Below are 23,022 nucleotides of genomic sequence, written 5' to 3'. Positions count from 1 at the left end.
CACAGCTGACCATGGATAAGTAGGAAGTCAGCTCTTACAAATTGGGAAAGTTTTCAGATCAATCACTGTTTAAATTGCTTGTTTTTCTTTTTGGAAAAGGACAATTTATTTTTTTATAATATTTCATATTTGTAAATTTTTGTTAGTGGCCTCTGTGGTAGGTGACTTGGCCTAAATTTTCAAAGCCTTTGAATGATATTTGAACAACAGAAGGACTCAAGGAAACTCTTGGGGGTGATGGATATGTTTATTACCTGGATACGGTGATTGCAAAAGGAGTGTATATGTATGTCCAAACCTGCCAAATTTCACATGCTTATTAAGTGCAGGGTTTTTTGTTTTGTTTTGGTACCAGGGATTGAACCCAGGGGTAGTTAACCACTGAGCCACATGCCCAGCCATTTTATATATATATATATATATATATATATATATATATATATATATATATATATATATATATTATTTTGAGACAAACTCTTGCCAAGTTTCTTAGGACCTCACTAAGTTGCTGAAGCTGGCTTTGAACTTGTGATCCTCCTCCCTCAGCCTCCCAATGCTGAGGGCCATTACCAGCTGCTAGGACTATAGGCATGCACCACCAGGCCTGGTAGGTGCAGTATTTTGATGTCCAATAAAGCTGGGAAACAATATAGAAATTCCACTTGCAATAATAACCAGAAAGACACAAAGCAATAGTGAGCTAAGATATACATAAAAATGTGCATTGTGCCTTTGTTTAAAACCACAGGAAATAAAGTAAGGTCTCATCAGAAGTGGACTGTGTGAGCACGTGAGGATATCACTATACACAACTCATTGTCATGCGCATATCAAGAAGATTGTGGATTTTAATTTGTACATTAGTTTGCTAGGACCTCCATAACAAGGTACCATCAACCAGGGAGCTAAAAGAAGAGAAACCTGTCTTCCCTGATGTCTGAGTCTGGACGTCTGATATCACGCGGGACATGCTCTCTTTGAGTCCTGCAGGGGAGGCCCCTCCTTGCCTGTTCCAGCTCCAGGCGGTCCCCAGCACTCCTGGGTGCTCCTTGGCTTGTCACTGTGTCACCCCACCACCATCTTCACGTGGCATGAAGGTCTCTTCCTCATGTCTCTCTTCTCCTCTTAAAAGGAAACCAGTCACACTGGATTAAGGGCCCAGCCTAGCCTACTACGACTTCATCTTAACTAATCACATCCACATTGACCTTATTTTCAAATAGGTTTTCATGCTTAGGTACTGGGGCTTAGGACTTCAGTGTTATCTTTTGGGGGAACACAATTAAACACATGAGAGCATGGCAAGAGACCTACAACAGCCAGGCATGGTAACACACCCTGCAACCCCTGCTATTCCAGAGGCTGAGGTAGGAGGAGGGCAAGTTAGAGGCCAGCCTCAGCAATTTAGCAAGACTCTGTCTTAAAATAAAATAATAAAATAAAATAAAATAAAATAATAAAATAAAATAAAATGCTGGGGACATACCCCAGTGGAAAAGCATTTACTTAGCATGCATGAGATCCTTGGTTCTACCCGACTACTCCCCCCACCAGTAAAAAAATTAGCTACAACATATTCTTAAGCAGAAAGAACTAGTTAGAAGATACTATCGTGGGCTGGGGATGTAGTTCAGTGGTAGAGTGCTCACCTGGCATGCTCATAGCCCTGGGTTTAATCCCAGATCCCACCAGAAATTATTTTTGTTGTTGTTTGAGAAGATACCTCCTCCTCCTCCTCCTCCTCCTCTTCCTCCTCCTCCTCCTCTTCCTCCTTCTTCTTCTTTTTGTTTTTTCCCCCTTGTAACAGAGATTGATTCCAAGGGTGCTTAACCACTGAGCCACATCTCCAGCCCTTTTTAAAATTTTTATATTTTGAGACAGGGTCTTGCTGAGGCTGGCCTTGAACTTGCCATCCTCCTGCTTTAGCCTCCTGAATCCTGGGGTTACGGGAGTGCGCTGCCACCTGGCCTGGCAGGAGACACCATCTTGTTCATTCATGGGAGAGGTCTGGTGAATCCCACAGGATGGCAGGAACTGCGGATCATCTTTCAAGGGTGAGCACCAGCCACACTGTCTCCTTGAGGCCTGGTTCTGACTGAGGAGGAACTCGTGAGCCTTTGAAAGTCAGATTGTCCATGCTTTGTGGCCCTCCCAAGGGTCAGAGTCAGGTGAACAGATTTTGAGTCTGAAGATTTCAAAGGTGTGACTGCTCCCTTGAGACCAGAGAACACCAATGTTGTGTGACAGCCAAGCCAGGGAACTGGCCTGGGTCCTGGGGGGTTGTATTGGGCAGCCCAAATGCACAAGAAATAAGCAACATGTAAAAAGGAAAAATAAACTTTAGGTGGCTTAGGCTTGCCCAGGGACAGGTTGGCGGGTGGAGGAAGGCTGTGGGGTGTAGGAATTCAGTGATCTGCTAGGTGTCGGGGTGGGAGGGAGCGGGCTAATCCAAATCAGACCGGGCTTGCAGAAGTCTGTAAGGTTCTGGAAACTTCTCTGTGTTTGTTATTCCTGTGGGGCTGCCCTGGGCCACAGGGAAAGAAGACAGGCAGGTTGGAGGCCCCTGTGTTCTGCTGTAGAGCTCTAACGGGCCCCAGCTATGGTTGTGGTAAAGAGGACCCTGATGGAGCAGGAAGCTCTTGCACGGCAGAAGGATGGACAGTGGGCTGGGCTCCCTGAGGGCCCCAGGGTGGACCCACCAGTCCTTGGCTTGTGGCACCTGGGCTTGTGGCATGGACCATCGATGATGGTGATGGCATCTGTGCCTCATCCATCCCCAGCTTTCCTTCCCCACCCCCATACCGGCCTAACCACTGAGCCACAGTCCCCACCCTTTTTATTTTTTATTTTGAGACGAGGTCTTGCTAAGCTGCCCTGGCTGGTCTCGAGCCTGGGATCCTCCTGCCCCAGCCTCGGGTGTGCGCCACGCTCAGCTCCTTTACCATCTCTCTGCCTGGATTTTCAATCTTCCAGCCTTGGACCCAAGTCAAGTGGCTGAGCTCTGTTTCTCCCATTTCCTTCTGGCCTGCAGTGTCCCTGGAGGCTATGCTGAGCTCAGGAGGACAGCAGCCGTCCCCCAGGACCCGCTGGAGAGACAAGGGCTGGTGTTCTGCAGAACAGAGCTAGGCCCATTCTGGCACTTAGGCAATGCCACCGTGTGCCAGGCACTGTTTAAGCATTTGACATAAATTAGCTCACTCAATCCTCACCAGAGAACTACGAGGAAGCCACTATTCTTATTCCTGTCTCTACAACAGCAGAAATACTGTTCTACTTGTCAAGAGGAGTGACTCTGGAGGCTGAGGCGGGAGGATTGCAAGCTGGAGGCCAATCTCAGCAGTTTATCGAGGCCTTGAGTATGTCAGAACCTGTCTCAAAAAATAAAAAGGACTGTGGATGGAGTTCAGTGGTAGAACATTCTTCCCTTGTGCAAGGCCCTGGGTTCAATCCCCAGCACCAAAAACAAATAAGTATAAAATAAAATAAAAAGGAGGACCTGAAGAATGGGGTTTATTTCTGAGGGCTCCTGTGGGTGGGGAGCTGCCAGGCACGGTCTTCATCATCCGGGTCTTTCTGTGGGATACCGTGCAGCAGCCTCTGGGGATCGGGCAGGGTGGGCTTCCCCAGCCTTGGGGAGTCTGGGGTAAACACTGACCTGCCACAGGAGGAGGAGCTAGTGGCACCGGCACCAGAACCAGGGGTCTCCTGTGCTGAGGTGGGTGGAGGGAGGGAGTCCTTTCTCAGTTGAGGCTAAAGGCTCGGGGACTGGGCTACAGCACTGCAGGGTTCCCCTGAAGCCCTGGGGCAGGGCCTCCAGCTACTGGGTGAAGACAGGGGAGGAGCTGGGTGGCCCTTCCCTCCCCAAGGGCTGCGGGTTAATAATAGCAGCTAATGCTAACCCAGGCTGTCTCCGTTGCAGATTTCACTTCACCTTATTCTGCATGTTACCTTCCTCATTTTCTATTAAAACCGTAGGATGTGGTGTCACAGTCCCTGGAGAGGAAAAATAACTCAGGCTAAAAAGGATGGAGTTTTTGAAAAATATACTGAATGTCACAAACCCTCAGAAAAATCATGAAGGCGTAAGTTAGTTACCTTTAAGTGAGCCCATCTGCGTACCTGTCTTTCAGAGTAGCACATGGGATATCCTCAGTGCTCCCCAAACCTCCCTGTCCCCTCCTGATGAAAGGTCAACACTCTTTGTTTTTCAACACTGAGATTAGTTGTGCCTGATTTGTAAACTCCTATGAACGGCATTGTATGTAGTGTGTGCTTTTGTGTGTTTGGCTCGTTTGAATCAGCCTTCTGTGAATGACCTTTCCCTTGCTGTGGTCTGTGGCATAGTCCTTCCATTTTCTTTCTGTACACTACTCCACTGTAAAAGTAGACTGTGACTGTCTTATCCAGTCTGCTGTTGTTAGAAGATACTTGTGCCCCACTGTGATGAGTGGAGCTCCTGTGACTACTTTGCTATTCCAGTCCCTGTCTTATGGAACACACATGCTTATTGCCACTGGGTGTACACAGCAGCGAAGGACTGCAGCCTTGGGTTGGTGCCACGTGGGGTGTGAACCTAGGTAAGATCATGCTCAACCCAAGAACAGTGCCAGATTCCACCAGGTGCTCTGGGGGGTTAGAGCTGGGGCGTGGAGGCCAGGTGGTAGTGGGGGACACCTGATGGGGCAGTGGGGGGTGCGAAGCAGGAGCGAAGGCCGTCTGAGGGTGACTGAGAGAAACAGCAAGCTGGCTATCTCTATGGGGGTCCCTGGCAGATGTGATGTCACTGTGTGTGATGTGGAAGGTGGAAGGAGGAACCAGTTTGGTCTGGCTGAACAGGATCTCAGGACACCTAGGAACCTCCAGGGGTCTGGGACTCCTGCTGAAGGTGAGATTGCTGGGGAGCACAGGCACAGAGAGGAGAGAGCCTGTGAGTGCCTGCGGGGGGGGGGGGGGGGGAAGGGGCGGGGCAGGGAGAGGGCAGGGCTGCCAAGGGCCCAGAGAGCCTCCCTCGTGCAGGGCACACCCTCTCTCAGTGCGTCCCTGTTTAACGGGCCCAGGTTGTTTTGCTGGGTGGTACTTAACCGCCTGGGCATTGTGTCTGCAGGGAGGGTGGACAGCAGTTCCCCAGAGGAGGGCCAGCCTACTGCAGGAAGGGGGGAGTCAAGAGCCGGGCATGGAGAGGAGTTGGCAAGAGGACTTTATGTAAGACCCGGAAGAATTAACCTGAGGCAGGAGAAGAAAAGAGAGAAAGAAGGTGTGAGCTGGGAGATAAAGGAGTTGGAGATTGCAGGACCTGGGAGGTCCCCTGTGGTGCAGATCCACAGGGACTCTGGAGAGAGGAGGGTGGAAGAGTCTGTGCCCCAGGGCTCCTGTGGCTGGAATAAAGTAAAGGCCGTTTTTCCACATTCACAGGAAAACCCTGGGCCTGAGACTCCCCCTCTCAAGGCTGAGAGTCTCTGACATCAACACTTCTGCCTGAGCGCCTGCTACTGCTGAGTGGCAGACGTTCCCGAAAGGCCACGAGGTGAATGAATGGCGAGCATGTGATACCAGGAGTCCCTACAGAGGAACAGTGGTGATTTGTTAGAGAGAGAGAGAGAGAGAGAGTGCAAGAGAGAGAGCAAGCGCGCTTATGTTGGGTGAGGGACAGTTGTGATTTCATATTGAACACAGTCAGATTTTCTGCTGGAGACAGTGACGGCAGGTCTCTAGGAGATGGACGCTCTGCAGGATGACAGCGTCCTGGAGCGTGCTGCATTGTGTGGGAGGAGCGGGCAGGACTGGGGAAGACCCTGTAGGTGAGAAGGCCCAGGAAGAAGAGCAGGCAAAAGGGCTGCGTGAAGGAAAGGCGGATGGGAGGTAGGAGTCCCTGGGTGCTGGCTAGGGGAAAGAAAGTTAGGTCAGCTTGAGACATGGTTAGGGTTGAGGGAAGAAGTTTTAGGAAACAGATCAGCATAGTTCAGAAATCTTCCTCCAAGGGCAGATTATGGGAGCCAAAGATGGAGGTAAGAAGTGGCACCATTTTTTTTCTGATAAAAATCTGGGGAAGAGGACTGGGGATGTGGCTCAAGTGGTAGCGTGCCCGCCTGGCATGCGCGAGGCACTGGGTTAGATCCTCAGCACCACATAGAAATAAAGATGTTGTGTCCACCTAAAACTAAAAAATAAATATTTTAAAAAAATCTGGGGAAGAGCAGATTGGGCCCAAGATTTTGGGACACAGAGAGTGGAGAAGATTGAGATGGTGAGCAGTTAGGGACAATGTGATATGACACAATAATATGGTTATTGCCTTAGGTCAAAACGGAATGTGATACTCTGCCCTCTGAGGGGTGGGTGTGTGGCATCTTCCTGCCAGTTTGGTATTATAGCTCTTCTGAGCTCTGTGGGACACAGGGGACGGGCCCTGTGTGACACCATTAGCAGTAATGCCACAGGTGTCCTCTCCTGCACCCTGGCCCCAGCGCCCTGGGGTGTAGTTAGGCTTCAGTGACATCTGAGAGGAGTGGAAGGAGAGACTTGGGTGTTTCTTCCAGTTCTTGGCCAACAAATCCCACTATCCAGCATGAGTCAGCGTTGGCCTTGCCCTGCCTCTGGGTGGCGAGGACCGGGAATTGGCTTGCTCCCTCAACACTTAAGCCCTTTCTGCTCCACTCGATGATGTGAGAACTTTATTGAGGTCCTCTTCTTCTCAGTAACATCTCAAATATTCGGTAACATCTTTGTTCCCTTCCGATTTGAATGATGCCCAGCCCCTGCGGCTGGCGACTCTCCCGACACTAGCTGCACATCTTGTGAGCAGGGCGCAGGCGCAGGATCTTGCCATCCAGAGTAATTGGAAGTAGGACGGTGCTGGGTCCCTTTCCATCCCTGCCAATGCCTGGTGTGGGTGTCTAGAATAAATACATAAATGGCAGATCAACACTGAATTAATAAATACCAGGCAGGGGAGGAAGGGGAAGAGGTCTAACAGGTCTCTAGGCGCCCCTGAGGCATCCATGCAGGCTGGGGGTGGGGTGGGGGGTGTCCCTGGGAGCCAGCTGCTGTCACAGGGAATGTGAGTGTGAGTCACTGGGTGAGGCACCATGAGGAAATCTGTGACAAAACGTGCATATTGAGAAGTGGAGGGTGCATCTGCTGTGCTCATGAGCCAGTTGACTGAGTAACTCCAGATTAGGAGAGGGAAGAATAGAATCCGGGCGTGTATGTCACCCTGTACTGGGATCTTTCTGGTCCTAAAAATAAAATACCAGAATGTTCTGGTGAATTGCTCAAGAGAGCTACATCCTCCCAGCCACAACCCAGATGCAGTCACACTCAAGTGCAGAAAAGCTGCTGACGGAAAGTAGCAGCTGTGGGCGAACCTCAGTCCCCTCTCAGGGTCACACTCTTGCCTAGTACCTGCTGCAGCTGCTCTAATCCCTTCCGGGTCGGAAGGAGGGCAGCTGCTCTAGGAGGTTGGGTGGGGGCTCAGCCATCCCTTCATTTTCTCCAGAAATGCTTCCTGGGGCCCTCAGTGCCACATGCTGCTTTACGACACAACAGGGACCACTCTGCTCCGGACGATTCACGTCCAGCTCACCCTCCTAGCCATGCCCCTCTGCAGTCCTGTGTGAGTGTCAGTCCCCTTCCTGTGGCCCCAGGACCTTGGGGAGCATGAGATATGTGCATCCCTACTTCCAGGTCCAGCCCTGCTGAGCTGGGTGCCCCCAGGATGGGCCACTGGCATGAATCCCGGTGGCTGCGGCTGTGCCCCCTCACTGTTTAGGCAGGAATGGGCCATGTCAGTGTCACCTATGGCCCAGGACTGGAAGTACCCACAGCTGTAACAGAAGAGAAGTCCCAGGGCAAACAGCAGGGCAGCGATCCAAAGAGCCACAGGAGCAGAAGGGAAGGGAAGGGAAGGCATTGCCTGCTTGCTTTACAGGTCACAACATGGGCAGGTTCCCCGAGAAGCAAGGAAGACCTCCAGTTTTCAAATACATACACACGTCTGTGTGTGTGTGTGTGTGTGTGTGTGTGTGTTTTATTTTTATTTATTTTAGTATTGAGGATTGAACCCAGGGGCCATTTAACCTCTGAGCCGTATCCCCAGCCCTTTATATATATATCTGAGTCAGGCTTTGAACCTGCAGTCCTCCTGCCTCAGCCTCCTGAACCCCTGGGATTACAAATGTGTGCCACCACCCAGCTAGTCAAGAGTTTTAAATGAGTAAATAAAAGTGGAAAGTGCGACTTGGGAAGATATCTGCAGCAGGTTGGCTATAAAGGAGGAGTGGGGCCAGGGAAGTGGAGGTCTGAGTGCAGGAGAGCCTGGAGGAGGGGCCCTGGGGCTATTCCCAGTCCTAAGGGCTTAGGGTTTGGAGGCTGAGAAGGGTCAAAGTTCAGGGAAGCTGCTGACCAGAGGGGACTCCAGGTGGTCACACAGGTGACTGCTCCCTCCCTTCTCTGCAGAGAAGGAGGTGAGGGCTTTAGGGGAGCGGTGGGCAGGAAGGAAGTCGGGCAGATTTGAGAATCCTGCTTTGGGGCCTGGAAGAGGGCATCCGGAAGGCTGCTGGAGTCAGGGTCGGGCAGGGAGAAAGGAGCCTGTAAGAGAGGGACTCTGGGACACATCCCCTCCAGGGCGTGGACAGGAAGAGAGTGTTACCAAATGCTGCATCCTTGTCCCCAAGGCCAATCCAATAACAAGGATATGGTTTTGAGAAAAAGGGAAAGGAAGTTTTATTGTTTTGCTAGCAAAGGAGGGACACAGGGAGTCCTGTCCCAGGGGCTGTGATTCCGTCCACCAGGGGGAACAGGGTTTTTTATAGAGGTGATTCAAAGGCTACCTTCCTCATGTTCTCTGTCGGAGTTGGAATTCACTGGTTAATTGGGGAGACAGTCATTTCTGAGATCTGGTGCCATCCCAAGTCTGGATGACCTCATTCCTGTGGTGGTTGTACTCCAGGACGGTAACTCTGCCTAGGATGGGGAAGAAAGGTGATCCTGTTCCCCTGAGATTAGGGAGCAGAGAGATTAGAGAGGATCAAGGAGAGGAAGAGAAAGAAACATGTTCTTTTAAAAAAACGTTGCAGTGGCAGAGCAGCGAGGGCTAGATTCAAGGCATAAAGTGGACCCCTGTCACAACAGGACCGCAGGAAGGACAGGAACCCCGCAGCTAGCAGGCCTGCTGCCCACTTCCTTCAGGTCTCGATTCAAAATCCACTTTCTCAGCAGGACCATCTCTAATCTTCTCTCAGCTAAAATGTAACCCCTGTTTTCTTTGCCTGTTGTGCCTTCCACTTGGCACATAACACTATTTAACATACTATGTTTCCATCTTTTTTATTACATGTTTCTTCCAGGGGAATGGGAGCACTTAAAGGGCAGATGTGGTGGGTAGAATTGTATCCCTTCCTAAATTCACACTAGGGTCCAAACTTTCAGTATGTCAGAAAGTGAATTTATTTGGAAATAGGGTCCTTTTAGATGCAGTTAGCTAGACAGGTGCCACACCCCTACTGGTTCAGAAGGTGGCTTTTGAAGGGCTGGCAGCACCAGCAGGTGCGGACCCCCCAAGTTTCCTTGTTTTGAATCCCCAGCAGTCTGAGAAGGGTGGTCACACACAGCGAGATCCGAGTCTGGCTTTGTAGGGAAAACTCCCAGTCAGAAACTGGTCTCGGATCTGGGTGCAGCCCAGGGCCAGCGTCTTCCAACCTGGAGGTGGGTTTTTACAAAGTCCCTGAAGATCCAGTGTGATGTGTGAATGGCTGAGGAAAGGTCAGGTTCCTGATCAGCTGTGCTGTACACCTGCAGAAAGACCTGCGACAGGAACCTGGGGGGTGTGGGGGATCACAGGTCCTGAGGAATCACCTGCCCTTTTGTCCAAAGGGATTTGTTGAGCATCAACCCAGGTGGTGAGGCACCCTCTTAGAGGCTGGGAGTTCAAGAAATGAGTAAGACTTTGTCACTGCTGACTCTCAGGTTACAAAGGGAGATGACAGTTTGACAAAAATGTATTGGAAAACAGAATAATGAGCACTGTTATCAGGACCAGTGATTGGGAGAAGGGTGGAGTTTTTCCTGTTCTTGGGAGAGCAACTAGAGAGGTTGTCACTTCATATAAGCCTCCCAGGAGTGGTCTTTAAATTCCATCAATCTTGATGCAAAGGAGGACCCAAGTCTTGTCCTGAGAGTAAAAGGAGCTTTCCTGTCATACCCACTATTGTTAATTCCAGTGGGAGAAGACTGCAGAATGGCAGTTAAGTGTCACAGGCAGAATACTTCCCTCAAAGGAAATGAGGTTCCTTCACCGCTATGGGAGTCTGATTCGACCAGGAGGGATCTAAGGGTCAAACAGCAACAGATCTCTTCATCAGGAGATCCAGACACTCACAGAGGGAGCTTTCTTTGTATTCCCAGCAGATCTCAGTGGTATCTGGTCTGGCCATTCTCAGGTTAACTTGAGGACACTCAAGGTGACTTCCTCTTAGGGTGGACAACTCAGGGAAATTTGCAAAAATTCTAAAACAAATCATTTTGGTTTTACTTGAATTGCTTTTGAAAAAAGAGTAAGAGATGTCCTGTCCCTCATTAACTAAGGCTTCTCTGGAGGCAGTGGCAGAGTGGGAGGAACCTGTTGAGAACCTCAAAGGCTCCAGCCTTTACTTTCTATACTTTCTTCTTTACTTTCTATAGATCTCTCTATATTTTGGCTATGAACCACCATCTTTTAAAAGGCAGCACAATAAGTTTTTCCAACATTTAATATTTTTGTCTCATTTGACTTTTTTTTAGAAAAAATTTTTTTTTCCATTTCACTTGCTTTTTTAGTTGCTAGCATGGAAACCAACTCTTGGAAAGCTCAATCAACAATGACAAAAACAACAGCAGCAAAGGAATGTGTGAGATGGAGATACCTCAAGAGATCTCCTTTAAATTCATGGTCAGGATCGCCTCCAAGCAAGAATCTCCACTGGAATTTGGTTACATCATTCTAGAACAATAGGAGACAAGTCCAATGTTTGCATTGAGATCTTCCTGTCTAAGACCAAGGTACCATGCTCCAGTCTCTTTCCCTGAGGAGAATTTTCAGGTATACCTTAAGTTTCTTCTTGATATTCTAGAAACATATATTTGAATAACAGCAATGAAAAAAATATTGTAGTTCAAGAAACTCAAGCCACTCAAGGTGGGCCGCTCTTCTAAGGAAACACCTGGGAAAAGGTGCCTTTGTGTACATCAGAGAAAATGCTAGAAATACCCTAAACATCAAGAGTAGGAGGTTGGCCCGGTGTGGTGGGACACCAGGGTCTCAGGAGGCTGGGGGCAGGGGGATGGCAAGTTGGAGGTCGGCCTGACTTTAAGATAAAAAATAGAGGCCTAAGGATATAGCTCAGTAGCAGAGCTTTCCTAGATTCCATCCCAGTAGAGGGTGTGGGGGACTAGGAGATTGGTGAAACAAATAATGAATACCCAAAATTAACACATTCAGAATTGGAGCTATCACTGCAGCTTATAGCTGGTGTAGCCATAATCAGAAGCTCCTTTGTTTGATACCACAGTGTGCTCTTTACCCCAAGCAAAGCAGCCTTCCCTACCACAAAATAAAAAGCATTTCTCATTCATTTCATGTGGGCTGATTCTCCTGGTGAATAAGCCAACAAATTTGGAGAAGCAGCTCCCACAGAGCAACTTGTACCATCAGGTGAAGGGATGCTTTCTTTTTAATAATAATGAAATTTAACACTTATAGTGTGCTCAGTTCCAAAAGGTGTAAAGGCTTAAATCCATTGTCATTCAAACTTCCATTCAGTCCCTGGAGGTGGTGACTGCTAATTTTATGAATGTGGGGCATGTGGGTTTACATCCATATTCCAAATAAGGTGGGGACGGCACTATAGGTACCTTCTGTTTTCATCTTTAAAAAGATGTATACTGCTTGCAATTTTAAAAGGCCTGACACAGAAAGGTAACCAAACTAGTGCTGATTTTGTTTTCATGGCCCAAAAGAAATTATTCATCTGAAGGAATTGTGTAATGTATATCTTTGAAAATCATAAGTTAAAACAATCTGGGAGAATTTAACACAATTCCTTGAAATGTTATGGATTGCAAAGTTAGCCTGAGTTGGAAGTTCTAAGCTATTTTCTCTTCCTATGTAGGTTTTGTACACATAGTATATACATGTTGGCTTTACAAAAATACTTGTTTTTCAGCTGTCTTCCAGAAAGGTTGAGAATATTTTGTCTTTGTGGTAAAGTGGAGTTTATTTTTAAAAGATGGGGTGGGGATGGGGACCCATCTGGGCTAGTTCTTTGCCAGGGACTTGTTACTCTTTCCCTTTTACCCTTCTGTAGTGCTGGGACATAATCTAGAGCCCTGGCAGGCTAGGTAAGTGCTTTACCACTGAGCTGCACCCCTACCCCCTGCTCTTGTTTATCTTTAAGTGAAAACCATTCCAGTATTATTTGGACTCATATTTCTAAGAAAGAAAAGAAGGAAGTGGTAAACACTGAACACAGCCTTAATTCCCTCGCTTAGTGGCATGGGTGATAAGGACCAACTTGCTTTAGAGTGCCCCAAAAGTATATGTGGGCAGGGCGCCCTGTCCTTCAGCGTTCTTATTTTAACCAAACCGGACCTCTGGGCGGGAGGGGGCAGTTCAATTTGTAAGTCCCCTGGCTGCTTTTAACAGGCATTTGGAAAGGCTAACACAAGAACTGTCGACCTTGAAAGGGGAAATTCCCAGTGGGAATTTATGCATCTGTAGCTAGTTACAGAAAAAGGTAAAAAGTAAACCATTATCTGTGGTGTTTTTGGCTTCAGAAAGAAATCCCCGAGTACAGAGCGAAGCCGGTGAGGCCAGGTTCTCTGCCAACTCCGGGTGCATTCAGGTGCGGACTCGTCTTCACCAGAAATCGCTGCTTGGGTCCCACCGCCCTTCCTGGCCAGGTTCTGGGGCAGAGGTCGTTCCTGCTCATCTGGCGACACTGGAAGACACTGGGTGACCACAACAGTGTGTCGGGCCCAGCGCAGTGTGGCAGTAGGGGTCCAAGGGCTTCAGAGTTCGAGTCTCTCTGGGGCCCATATCACTAACCGGGGATTTTGGACCAAGTTGCCCACCGGTGCCCCTCGGCTTGCCCGGCTGCACCTGGGGTCCCCACACCTCGCCTCCAGTGGTTGCATCCGCACAGTGTCGTTCCTCTTTGGACGAAGGTCTCCCACGAGTGGGCACCTGGTGGGCCCACGAAGATAGGCGCAAAAGAAGGAAGGAAAGGAGGTGGGTGGGCTGAGTGGAGGTTTTGGTCTCCAGGTCGGTCCCCGTGACCCATGGCACTGCTTGTCAGACAGGGCAATGACACGGGGCTCGGGAGGTCCTCACCAGGCGCCTACACGCTCCCTCTCTTCCACTAGGAGACGAGTCACGACGCATCTACCTCACCAAAGCGAGGGGCTCTCTGGCAACCCTCCCATGCTCTTCCTCCTCAACCCGCACCCAGACACTGAGAGGTCAGGCTCAGCCTGGGGTGTAAGTTCGGGACCCCTGGTCGACCGCCCCGGCCTGCGGCCCTTCTCTCAGCTCTTTAGGGCCCAATCGTTGGTTTCCAGGGTAGATCTGTCACAACTCTGTAGATCCCACCCACCACGTGACATTGCCCTGAGGCGGGGAGCTTGGGGTCCCTCATGGCTCGGTTCGGTTGCAGATCCTTTTCACCTAGATGCTCCCCCCAAGTTCCTAACGCTTCCCTACTCCCCAGGATTGCTCTTTTCCAACCCACCTGCAAGCCATGGCTGGCCCCGGTTCTGCGTGACTTGCGGTCTCTGTCAAGCCCTCCATCCCTCCGGGGTGAGGCTCGCCCACGGCAGCGACAAGCCCCCAGTTCAGAGGGGCAGCACCGGCTGGGCACTGTTCTCCCCACCGGCCTGGGACCTCAGAGAACGGCTTCTTTCTTGCACCCGAACTCCGCGAGTGGTGCGCCCGGGATTCCCCGGCCTTCAGCGGCCACGGCCGGGGCAGACTTGGTCCCGGAGTCTGGGCTCCCGAGAGGTGACGAAACGGGCTCCGAGCTTCTGCAGCGGCGAGAGAAAAATGCCCCCACTCCGGCCCCGGGGCCTGGAGCCCTCTGTGGGGGAGAGTCCCAGGGGCTGGTGGTTTTTCAAGTTGGAAGCGGGCTCTGCCCTCAGCGTCCCCTGACCCCACCTCCGCCCCTGTCCCCAGCGGGCTGGTAGAGGGCGGGGCGGGGCCGCTCATCGCCCCAGACGCTAGCTTTCGGCTTCTGTAGTTACTGCTTCTGATTCTCCCGCGCCTGCCTTTCTCGTCTCCAGGCAAAGCCGCTGGGTCCTGCGAGGCCTGGGCTTCGCTCTGAACTCTTGACAGGGACGCGCCCCGCCCCCCCCCCCCCCCCCCGCCCGCAGCCGCCTGAGCCGCGCTCAGAAACCCCCTCTGCTCCTCCCACCCCCGGGGGCTTTTCTCCAGTCTTCTGTGACTTCTCCTGAGCGCAGCCGCATGGCGCTGATTTCCGCCGGGCTGGAGTGCTCGGGCCATGGCTTTTCTGGGGACGCACGGGGCGAGGAACGGTGACCTCGGTACGCGTCCCGCGTCCTCGTTTTCCTGCCAGCGCGGGGACCCCCGGCCCGCGCCCCGGCCGCCAGCACGGTGCTGCTGGCAGGGCCGGGCCGGAGGGCGGTGGGGCGCGATGCTTGTCCTCGCAGCCGCCGACGGCACCCCGGGGCGCGGAGACCCGGGACGACCCAGCGGACTACAAGGAATACGAAGACTTCTCGAGTCTGGCCGACACCCGCAGCATCGCTTCGGACGATTCCTTCTACCCTCCTGAAGGCGAGGACGAGTGTAGCGAGGTGAGCTCGGACAGCGTCTCAGAGGGCTTCCCAGAGGCGGCCACCTTCCTGCGCGCCGCCTGCGCCAACGACGTGGGGCTGCTGCAGGCGCTGGTGCGGCGGGGCCCGCGTCGAGGAGGCGCAGGAGACCGACCGCAACGGCCGGGTAAGCGGGCGTCCCCGCAGGGCTGTGCTCTCTTCGCTCGGTACCCTCTTTCGCCCCGGCACTCCCCAGATCCAGGCCCAGGCCGGCCCCGCGGTTACCCCGGCCAGAGCGCCTTTTGCTCTCTGTCCGCGCTCGGGGCTGGTGCTGGGCGGGTTCGCTCTGCCGAAAGAGCCTGGCGACGGGAGACGCTGTCACCCCGCTTCCCAGGGCATCCACCGCCCGACACCGCCCCGTGCTCCCTGAACTGGCCCTGGAGGCCGGCGCTGGAATCTTGAGTTGACTCTTGTGGGGCCTCTTCAGCCTTTTCCCCATCTGATCACTACCTTTCCTCGGGAACCTGGTAGGCGACCCTGAGCCCTCGCCTGCAGGGGACAACCCTTCCTGACCAGCGCCCCGTTTGCCCTCTCTGCCCTCTCGCTGGTCTTGCCCCAAAACTCTGTTCTCAGGTCCGTTCCTCCCGGGGCCAGCAGGATTTGGAAGTGACAGTTCCTTTCTTTACACAGACATACTATTCGTCCCTACCGCTGTTCCTAGTGGCCCGCGCAGCCCCCAGCCAGTATGATCTGTTGCCTGGTCACCGCCAGGAGCCAAGGCCCAGCAGCCCCCACTTCCGGCCAGACAGGGCCCTAGGGGAACAGCCACACACACCTGGGTCGGGCAGGTGGGGTTGGAGGGAAGGAGGCACAGAGGACCCGTTAATTATGCCAAGGTGTTGAAATCCACAAATGTTTAGAAAAAAGTTGGCTTGAGACGACAGGAGAAGGGCTGGCTGTGGAACAGAAGCCACCCAACACTTCCACAGAGAAACTGCAGGGTGACCATGCTGGTCATGTCCCCATTAACCTCTGCTGGGTGGACAAATAGCAGTGTGTTCTCACCTGATTTTCATATCCCCAGACTAGCAAAGCACGGGTGCAGGTGCCTCTGGGAGCCTGCAACTGACAGAAAATATTCGATTTGATTTTGGGACCCAGGTGACCGTTTCTTTGGCCTATGTTGGGGCACAGGGTGCAAGGTGGTTGGCCCCTTTGTAGTCTGGGTGGGCTTTACAAACATGGGAAGCAGCGAGTGTCACTTTTGTTTGTGCTGATTTGACACCACAGTTGTCAGGCAGGGAGAACTAAGGAGGGGACCCAAGGTGGGTTCCCAAGGCCAGCACCACCCCAGTAGCCTGTAGTTGCGTCATTGTTTGGCACTGGAGGGGGATGCTGAAGCTTGCCCCTTCTGCTCCAGGTAGCTGTGAGTCCCTCCTGAGGCTCAGGTGGCAGTTTTTCTGGCTCTACTTTCAGTTTAACCTAGTGGGAGTTCCCAGCTCAGATGCTCATCTCTCTTCCCTGAAGCCAGTGCCATGCCAGCTTTAAAGGAACTTTAGGAAGGTCACAGGTAGGGTAGGTCCCCTCTCTGTGGTCCCACTGGGCTCAGCCTCCGCTCTTAGCTGCCACAGGGCTCAGCTTTACTAGGTCTCCTTTAGTGGCAAAAAAAAGAAGTTTGAAAACAGCTGAGAAAAGTGACAAGAATGTAAACAGGTCCTAGGGGGCTTAGGCTAGACATAGAGTCCTGGGACCCCTTTGAAAGCCCCTTCTCAGGGAGTGTAGGGGTGGGGAGGGGGGCTCCAGCCTCCCAGCATCTCTGCCTCAATTTCTTCCCCTGTAAATAGGGTTACCGACGGCCAGTGCCTCCTGGGTGGAAAGCACAAGACCTCATCCTGCTCATGGAGCTCCGAGAAGTGGACACGAGGCCGTTAGGGGCTTGTCCCCTTTCTCACTCCTCCCCCCACCTTTGCTCACCTTCCAGCTTGGCCTTGTGTTTTGCTGGGTGAAAGCTTTCTCTGCTTTTCTTTTCTCTGGACTGTGAAGGTGGAAACTCATCACGCTTGTTTCTTTGCTTTGAGTCTCCTCTGTACCCCATCCAAGGTGAGGGCCCTGGGCTCCTAAATCTCCCATCAGAAGGAGCAGGGCCCTGTGCTGTACTGTTCAGGGGACAAGGCAGGGGCTTCCCTTCTCCACATTGGCTTCATGATGCTGTGGGTTACACAGCCTCTGTCTCCCTGAGAAGCTGCTGAAAGGATCCAGTGTGGCAAGGTCCAATGCACAGACCCATGGAAGACGGGCAGAGCCACAGCAGAACTGTTCACTGGGACTGACTGGGTGCGGGGGTACTTCAGGAGGCTCGGGTGAATCCAGCAGCCCCTGCCTTTGAGCATCTTGGCACAGTAGGGAGAGAGGAACTTGAGAGGGAGCCAGAGCTTCCCGTAGAGGCTGGGTATGAGAAGGGCCTCCAGAATGCAGGGTGAGGACAGTCCTGAAGGCCCTGTTAGAGCCAAAGGGGGCATGGACCAGGGGATGGAGGACATTCTAGTCGGGCAGGTGAGCTGAGGGGGTGGTTGCAGCTGCAGCGTGGTTGGTCCTGTGTGGTGTGAGAGGAGGGGATGTGGAAAGCAAGGCCAGAGAGGCTCTCCTGACCAGGTTGAGTGGGGCGTGGTCGTGCCAGCCTATAATCCCAGGGACTTGGGGGACCCCAAGTTCAAGGCCAGTCCTAGCAACTTAGTGATGGGCTGGAGATGGAGCTCCGTGGTAGAGTTCTTCCCCGGCTTGTACAAGGCCCTGGGTTCAATCTCCAGCCCTGGAAATAAGAAGAAAAAACAGGTAATTGGGAAACAAACTAGTTTAGCATTTTAGTGGCCCAACGTGGGGCTGTGGTGTCACATGGCTTGCCCCCTTAGGGCCTGCATGTTTCCGTTTTAAGAGTTCCATCTTTGGGAGTCCTTTTCCGTTTTCCCCCACCTAAGCCAACAAGGCCCAGGAGGTAGTTACAGGCAATCCAGGTGCAGACAGTGAGGGCTGAGACTCAAGATGGGATGGTGAGTTGACAGAGCAGGTGACACTGGAGCAAAGGACACAGAAGGTCTCTGAAAAAGAGCCTTGAGGTAGATGGAAGTGGCAGTGCAAAGGCCCTGAGGGAGAAACCTCGCTATGGCCTGGTCTGCGAGTTCATCAGGAGTAGTGACCCCGAGAGCTTGGTGAGTAGAGGGGTCATTGCATTAATGGCAGAGGGACAGCTCTAAAGATCCAGCTTCCCGGGGGTGCGTGGGGGGTTTCTAAAGGCTTCTCCACTTCTTTGCTGGTGTGTTGAGTGGTGCTCTGCCTGTGCCAACAGGCATTCCATTAGGCTCGGGTGACTGAGGATCAGATGTTTCTGTTTAAGAAGACGTGTACTTTCCTGCCTCCTTAGATGAGTAGAATACGGGATGTGGCTCGGCACACTGTTTTCCTTCTAGAATATTTATTGCTCTAAAAGGATTGTGTGATTTAATATGCAACAAGTGGGTGTGTGTCAGGTGATCCGCTGACAGCATGCAGTGCCGCTCCCGCCGTCTTCAGGGCTTAGGATTATCCTGTTGCCTCTGACGTGGGGACAGTGGAAGTGGCCATAATTCTTTTTCTTAATTCTTGTCCTCCTTGTATTACCACTTGAGAGTCTCGGCTTGGTGGCCCCTTAGGTGGCAATGAAAATGAAGGAAGTGTTGTGCTGTTTTAATTGTCACAGAAGGACACTTTGCATGGCAGACAGCTCCTGAACCAAATTAGGCCCAATCATGCTGACTTTAAAACACTGCACTGCTCTCTGGCTGGCGTTCGGTGCCTGCAGGTTTAAATGACAGGCCCTTAGTTCCTTCGGTTCTATTAGCAGAGCAAAGCCAGACACCCAGGATGGGCGTCTCCTTTCCTCAGGGGCTTCCATTCGAGTTCTGCAGATTCATAGCTGTGATCAGATTTTATCTTGAAATATACTTGAGAAATTTGTCTTGATGTCATTCATTGTTCGAGTGCTCCAGAAAGATGTATAAACTGTGGAATCACGTGCCCTAAGAGGAGGCTTACATTATTGCAGCCCATGGGTAGCCCTCCGCCCTCACCAGGCCTGGCACTCACAGCCTGCATGAGCATGGAAACAGGGTGATTACTCCCATTCTTGCTGGTTACTATAGAAAGTGGACAGGCCTTATGTCTCTCCATGTGTACTGGGGTCCAGTGGGCACTAAAAGAGTCTTGTTTGCTGTTTGGGAACCTATGTCCCTGTTGTAGTTGCATCCTCAAATTTTGAGGTGCAAAAAAGCCGGTGGCCAGGGAGATTGGAGTAGAATTCTAGACTCACAGCCCCAGGGACTGGAACAGAAGTGAGTCTGTTTCGGTGGCCTGGGAAGACTTGGGCCTGTGGCAGGCAGTTAACAGATGTCCACCACTTCCTCCTTACTGACCATGGTGGGCTGCTCCAGGTCCAGCAGCAGTAGAGAGACCCATGTGCTTCTCATACAGGTGTGTGATTTATCTGTGGCCACAGGAGTGCTGCATATGTTAGTCAGCCTGTTGTTACTGTAATGAAATACCTGAGATAATTAACTCATAAGGAGAAGAAGTTTATTTTGGCTCACTGTTTTGGAGCTTCCAGTCCAAAATTGGGTAAACCCATTGCATTGGGCCTCACCCATTTGCTTCTGGTGGGGGTGCCAGGTGCAACGTTCAGGAGCACGTTGGTGGAGCACAGTGCTTACCATTAGAGGAAGGAAACAAAACAGAAGAGGAAGAGACCAGGGGCTTGCAATTTCAACCTGTCCTCCTCTTTTCCCCCAGCACTGGGAATTGAACCCGGGGCCTTACAAACTGACTTTACATTCCAAATCCTTTTTTAAAATTTTATTTTGAAACAGGATTTTGTTGCGTGGCCCAGGCTGGCCTCAACTTTGCTATCCTCCTGTCTCTGCCTCCGAGTAGTTGGGATCACAGGTGTGCACCACTGTACCTGGCTTGGAATCCCTTGGAAGGAACATCTTCAATGACCTCAGGACCTCCTGCCAGGCCCCACCCGCTAACGTCTGCACTACCTCCTAAAAGCACCACCCTGAGAACCCAAACTTTAACACGTGGGCCTTTGAGGGACACACAACTAGGAAACCCCAAGGGGGGTGTGCCACAGGGACCATTTTGCCAAGGTGGCGCAGCCCAGCTGGTCCAGGCTGGATTTCTAATTAGTCTGCAGTCAGCTGGTGGTCAGCCGCAGACGGCAGGGCCAGGATGGTCTCTGCTGGGGTGACTCATCTCCGCTCCACATGGCCTCTCAGGTCCCAGCAAGCCGACCCCCTGATGTTTCTCCAAGGCTGGGGCAGAGTTCCAGAAGTCAGCAGGACCTCAGGAGGCTTGGGTTTGGCTCAGGTTCAATGTCACACTTGCTGACACAAGTCTGGAGGTCACACCTAAATTTAAGCAGGAGGAGTGTGACCCCTCCTCTCAAGGGGAAGAGCTGCATGTGGTAGACAGAGGGAGGAGGCATGGGGCCATTTTTACAACCAGTCTAGAGAGGTGAGGGTGAGGGGTGGCTAGGGACACCTTGGGCACTCACCCATGGTGCATCTCCAAGAGCTGGTGGCCTTTGTTCTTAGCTCTTGAGCTGGTTTTGTGTGTGTGTGTGTATGTGTGTGTGTGTGCGTGTGTGTGCTCATGTGTGTGCGTGCATGGGGGGTGATCGCTGGAGCTCTTGGCGAGGAGGGGTGTGAACTCACAGTGGCTTCTGAGGGAGGCTCACACAGCTTGTCTACCCTTGGGATGTGGGGGGGTTGTCTTGGTTCAGGGGTGAAGCGATAGGTTCCTGGAGGGGCAGAGGTGTTCCCGTGACTGAGCCAGCGAGGTGGTCTATGTGCAAAACCCACCATCCCTGCAGCACCGTGGCCCCACCCACTGTCCAGGAGCCTGCTGGACCTGCACCCCAGTAGACTCTGGAATGCTGCCAGGGGAGGGGTGAGCTGGCATCCCTGCTGGCCTGAGGCCCCTGCCATTCAGTGGATGCGACTGTGGCGATGGTATCTTCTGTGCTCTGGGAACCTGCAGGAGGCCTCCAGCTTAGGTGTGGAATCACTCCGTCGTGTTGGTTGACAGTGCTCAAGAGGATGAGAACTCCACTCCATCTCGCAGGCCCTGCTGAGGTATGCACCAAGGAGAGGCCTAACTCTTAGTGATGGCGTAGGTTGGAACTAGAGTGAATGGTGGTGAATCCAGGGAGATTCCCAGGTACGAACTGGCTTCTGTTTGAAAAGGATGTGATGAGCTCAACCTAAGTGTTTATTTAAAATTCCTGTTTGCTGTGAAAAATGGGACTCCATCGTGGAAGTAACCCCAGGACTCGCAGATTCACCAACCCCAGCATCAGCCCCTCCATGCTACTGTCATTTTGAGGGGAAGGTTACACTGAATGGCAAGGAGTGTGTCTGTTTCAGAATTTTAGGACCTTGTCCCAAGATTAGAGCTGGCAGGGATTTTGTAGTCTGTGTCAACTTCATCTCTGGACAAAATGTCTGAGATGATCAAATTGATAAGGGAAAAGGTTCATTTTAGCTCATGATTGCAGCAGTTTCTGTCTGTGTTCGCTCCACCCGGTTGCTTTGGGCCTGTTCACAGGACGTTGTGGTGGGAGCACGTGGTGGAAGAGGACTGTTCACCTCCTGGCACATCAGGAAGTAAGGAGAGGGGGACGGCTCTGGCCAGTCCCAGTGTCCCATTCAGGGGCCTGCCCTGTGACTCGGCTTCCTTCCTGGGCTCCACCTGCAAAACACTCTACTACCTTGGGAGCGTCCTGGGCTGGGGCCAAGCCTTTAGCACCTGGACCTTTGGCGCCACTAGAGATCCAAACTACAGCATGTTATAACCCCTCCGTGTCATCGTTGGCAGAGTGGGACTCAGGGTAGAGAGAGAGGAGGGGGCGGGGCTGGGTCCAAACCTAGCTTTGACGCTGCTTGTGAAGGTTCTGGCACCCTCAGGGCCTCTCCCTGGGGTTCCTCAGCTTCCCATCTTCACCTCCTGCCTGTGGGAGGAATGGACTGGGATGCTAGGGGGCAATGGATGTCGGGTTTTTCTGTTTTGTTTTTGGTACCGGGGATTGAAACCACTGAGCCACATCATCCCCAGCCCTTTAAAAAATTTTATTTAGAGACAGGGTCTCACTGAGTTGCTTAGCACCTCATTAAATTGCTTAGGCTGGCTTTGAATTCATGATCCTCCTGCCTCAGCCTCCCAAGATGCTGGGATTACAGGTGTGTGCCACTGCACCTGGCTGTTGGGTGGTTTTGAACATCTTATTTAACTAATGTCCGTCATAAACTTCAAGCCCCCATGAGACCTCCAGGTCTGTAATCCCCTAATGATTTTAGGACTATTCAAATTTCATGTTTCTTTCTTGGTCTGTTATGATAACTTTTATTTTCTAGGAAACTGCTCCATTACATCTAAGTTTATCATTATAAAGCTGTAGAGTTTTTTTTTTTTAATCTTTGTAATAACTGTACTATATACTGGTCCCCCCCCCCTTTTTTTAATGGTTGAGTAATGAAGATCAGACCAAGGGGCATTCTAACACTGAGCTGCATCCCCAGATCTTTTATATTTTATTTTCAGATGGAGTCTTACTAAGTTGCTTAAGTTCTTTCCAAATTGCTGAGGCTACTACCTTGGGAGTATCCTTGCAATCCTCCTGGCTCAGCCTCCCAAGTAGCTGGGATTATAGGTACGGGCCACCACATCTGGATCCTGTATTTAAAAATTTGTGCTTTTTTTCCTCTTCAAATATTATAAAAACAATCTACTTTATTATTATTTTCTGATAATCAGCTTTTGTTCTAGATCTGTAATCTTTACTCTTTCACCAATTTCTACTATTTCTTTTTACTATGTCCTGGTGATTTTCCATCAAGTATCACTTTTACTTTTCCCCATAAATTTTGCTATGTGGTATTTTTAGTACTGTTCTCTTCTAATTTACATTATGATTTCTTTTTCTTTTTAACCTAAGTAATTTAGAATTGTGCTTAAATTTTTAAAAATGTATCTTTATGCTTTATTTAGAAGAAAAATTTTTAACCTAGTTTAGGGAGCTCGGTCTGTATGATACCACTTCTTTGTAATACCTCTAGTTTTTCTTTTTAAGTTTCTCGAGACTGGCTTTCCAGCCTATGGAGCCAGTAACTAGAAATCACAACCATGGGGCAT

General features: G+C 51.4%; 1 pseudogene; it reads left to right on the top strand.

The window, feature by feature from the left end:
* The first annotated feature begins 14,528 nt into the window (after positions 1-14,528).
* LOC144251727 (ankyrin repeat domain-containing protein 33B pseudogene) lies at positions 14,529-15,232 on the top strand (annotated as a pseudogene).
* Positions 15,233-23,022: the final 7,790 nt, after the last annotated feature.

This window comes from Urocitellus parryii, unplaced genomic scaffold (genome assembly GCF_045843805.1).
Source record: "Urocitellus parryii isolate mUroPar1 unplaced genomic scaffold, mUroPar1.hap1 Scaffold_172, whole genome shotgun sequence".
NCBI classification, from domain to species: domain Eukaryota; kingdom Metazoa; phylum Chordata; class Mammalia; order Rodentia; family Sciuridae; genus Urocitellus; species Urocitellus parryii.
The sequence above is the reverse complement of the archived record's forward strand: the minus strand, read 5'-3'. Positions and strand labels throughout refer to the sequence as shown.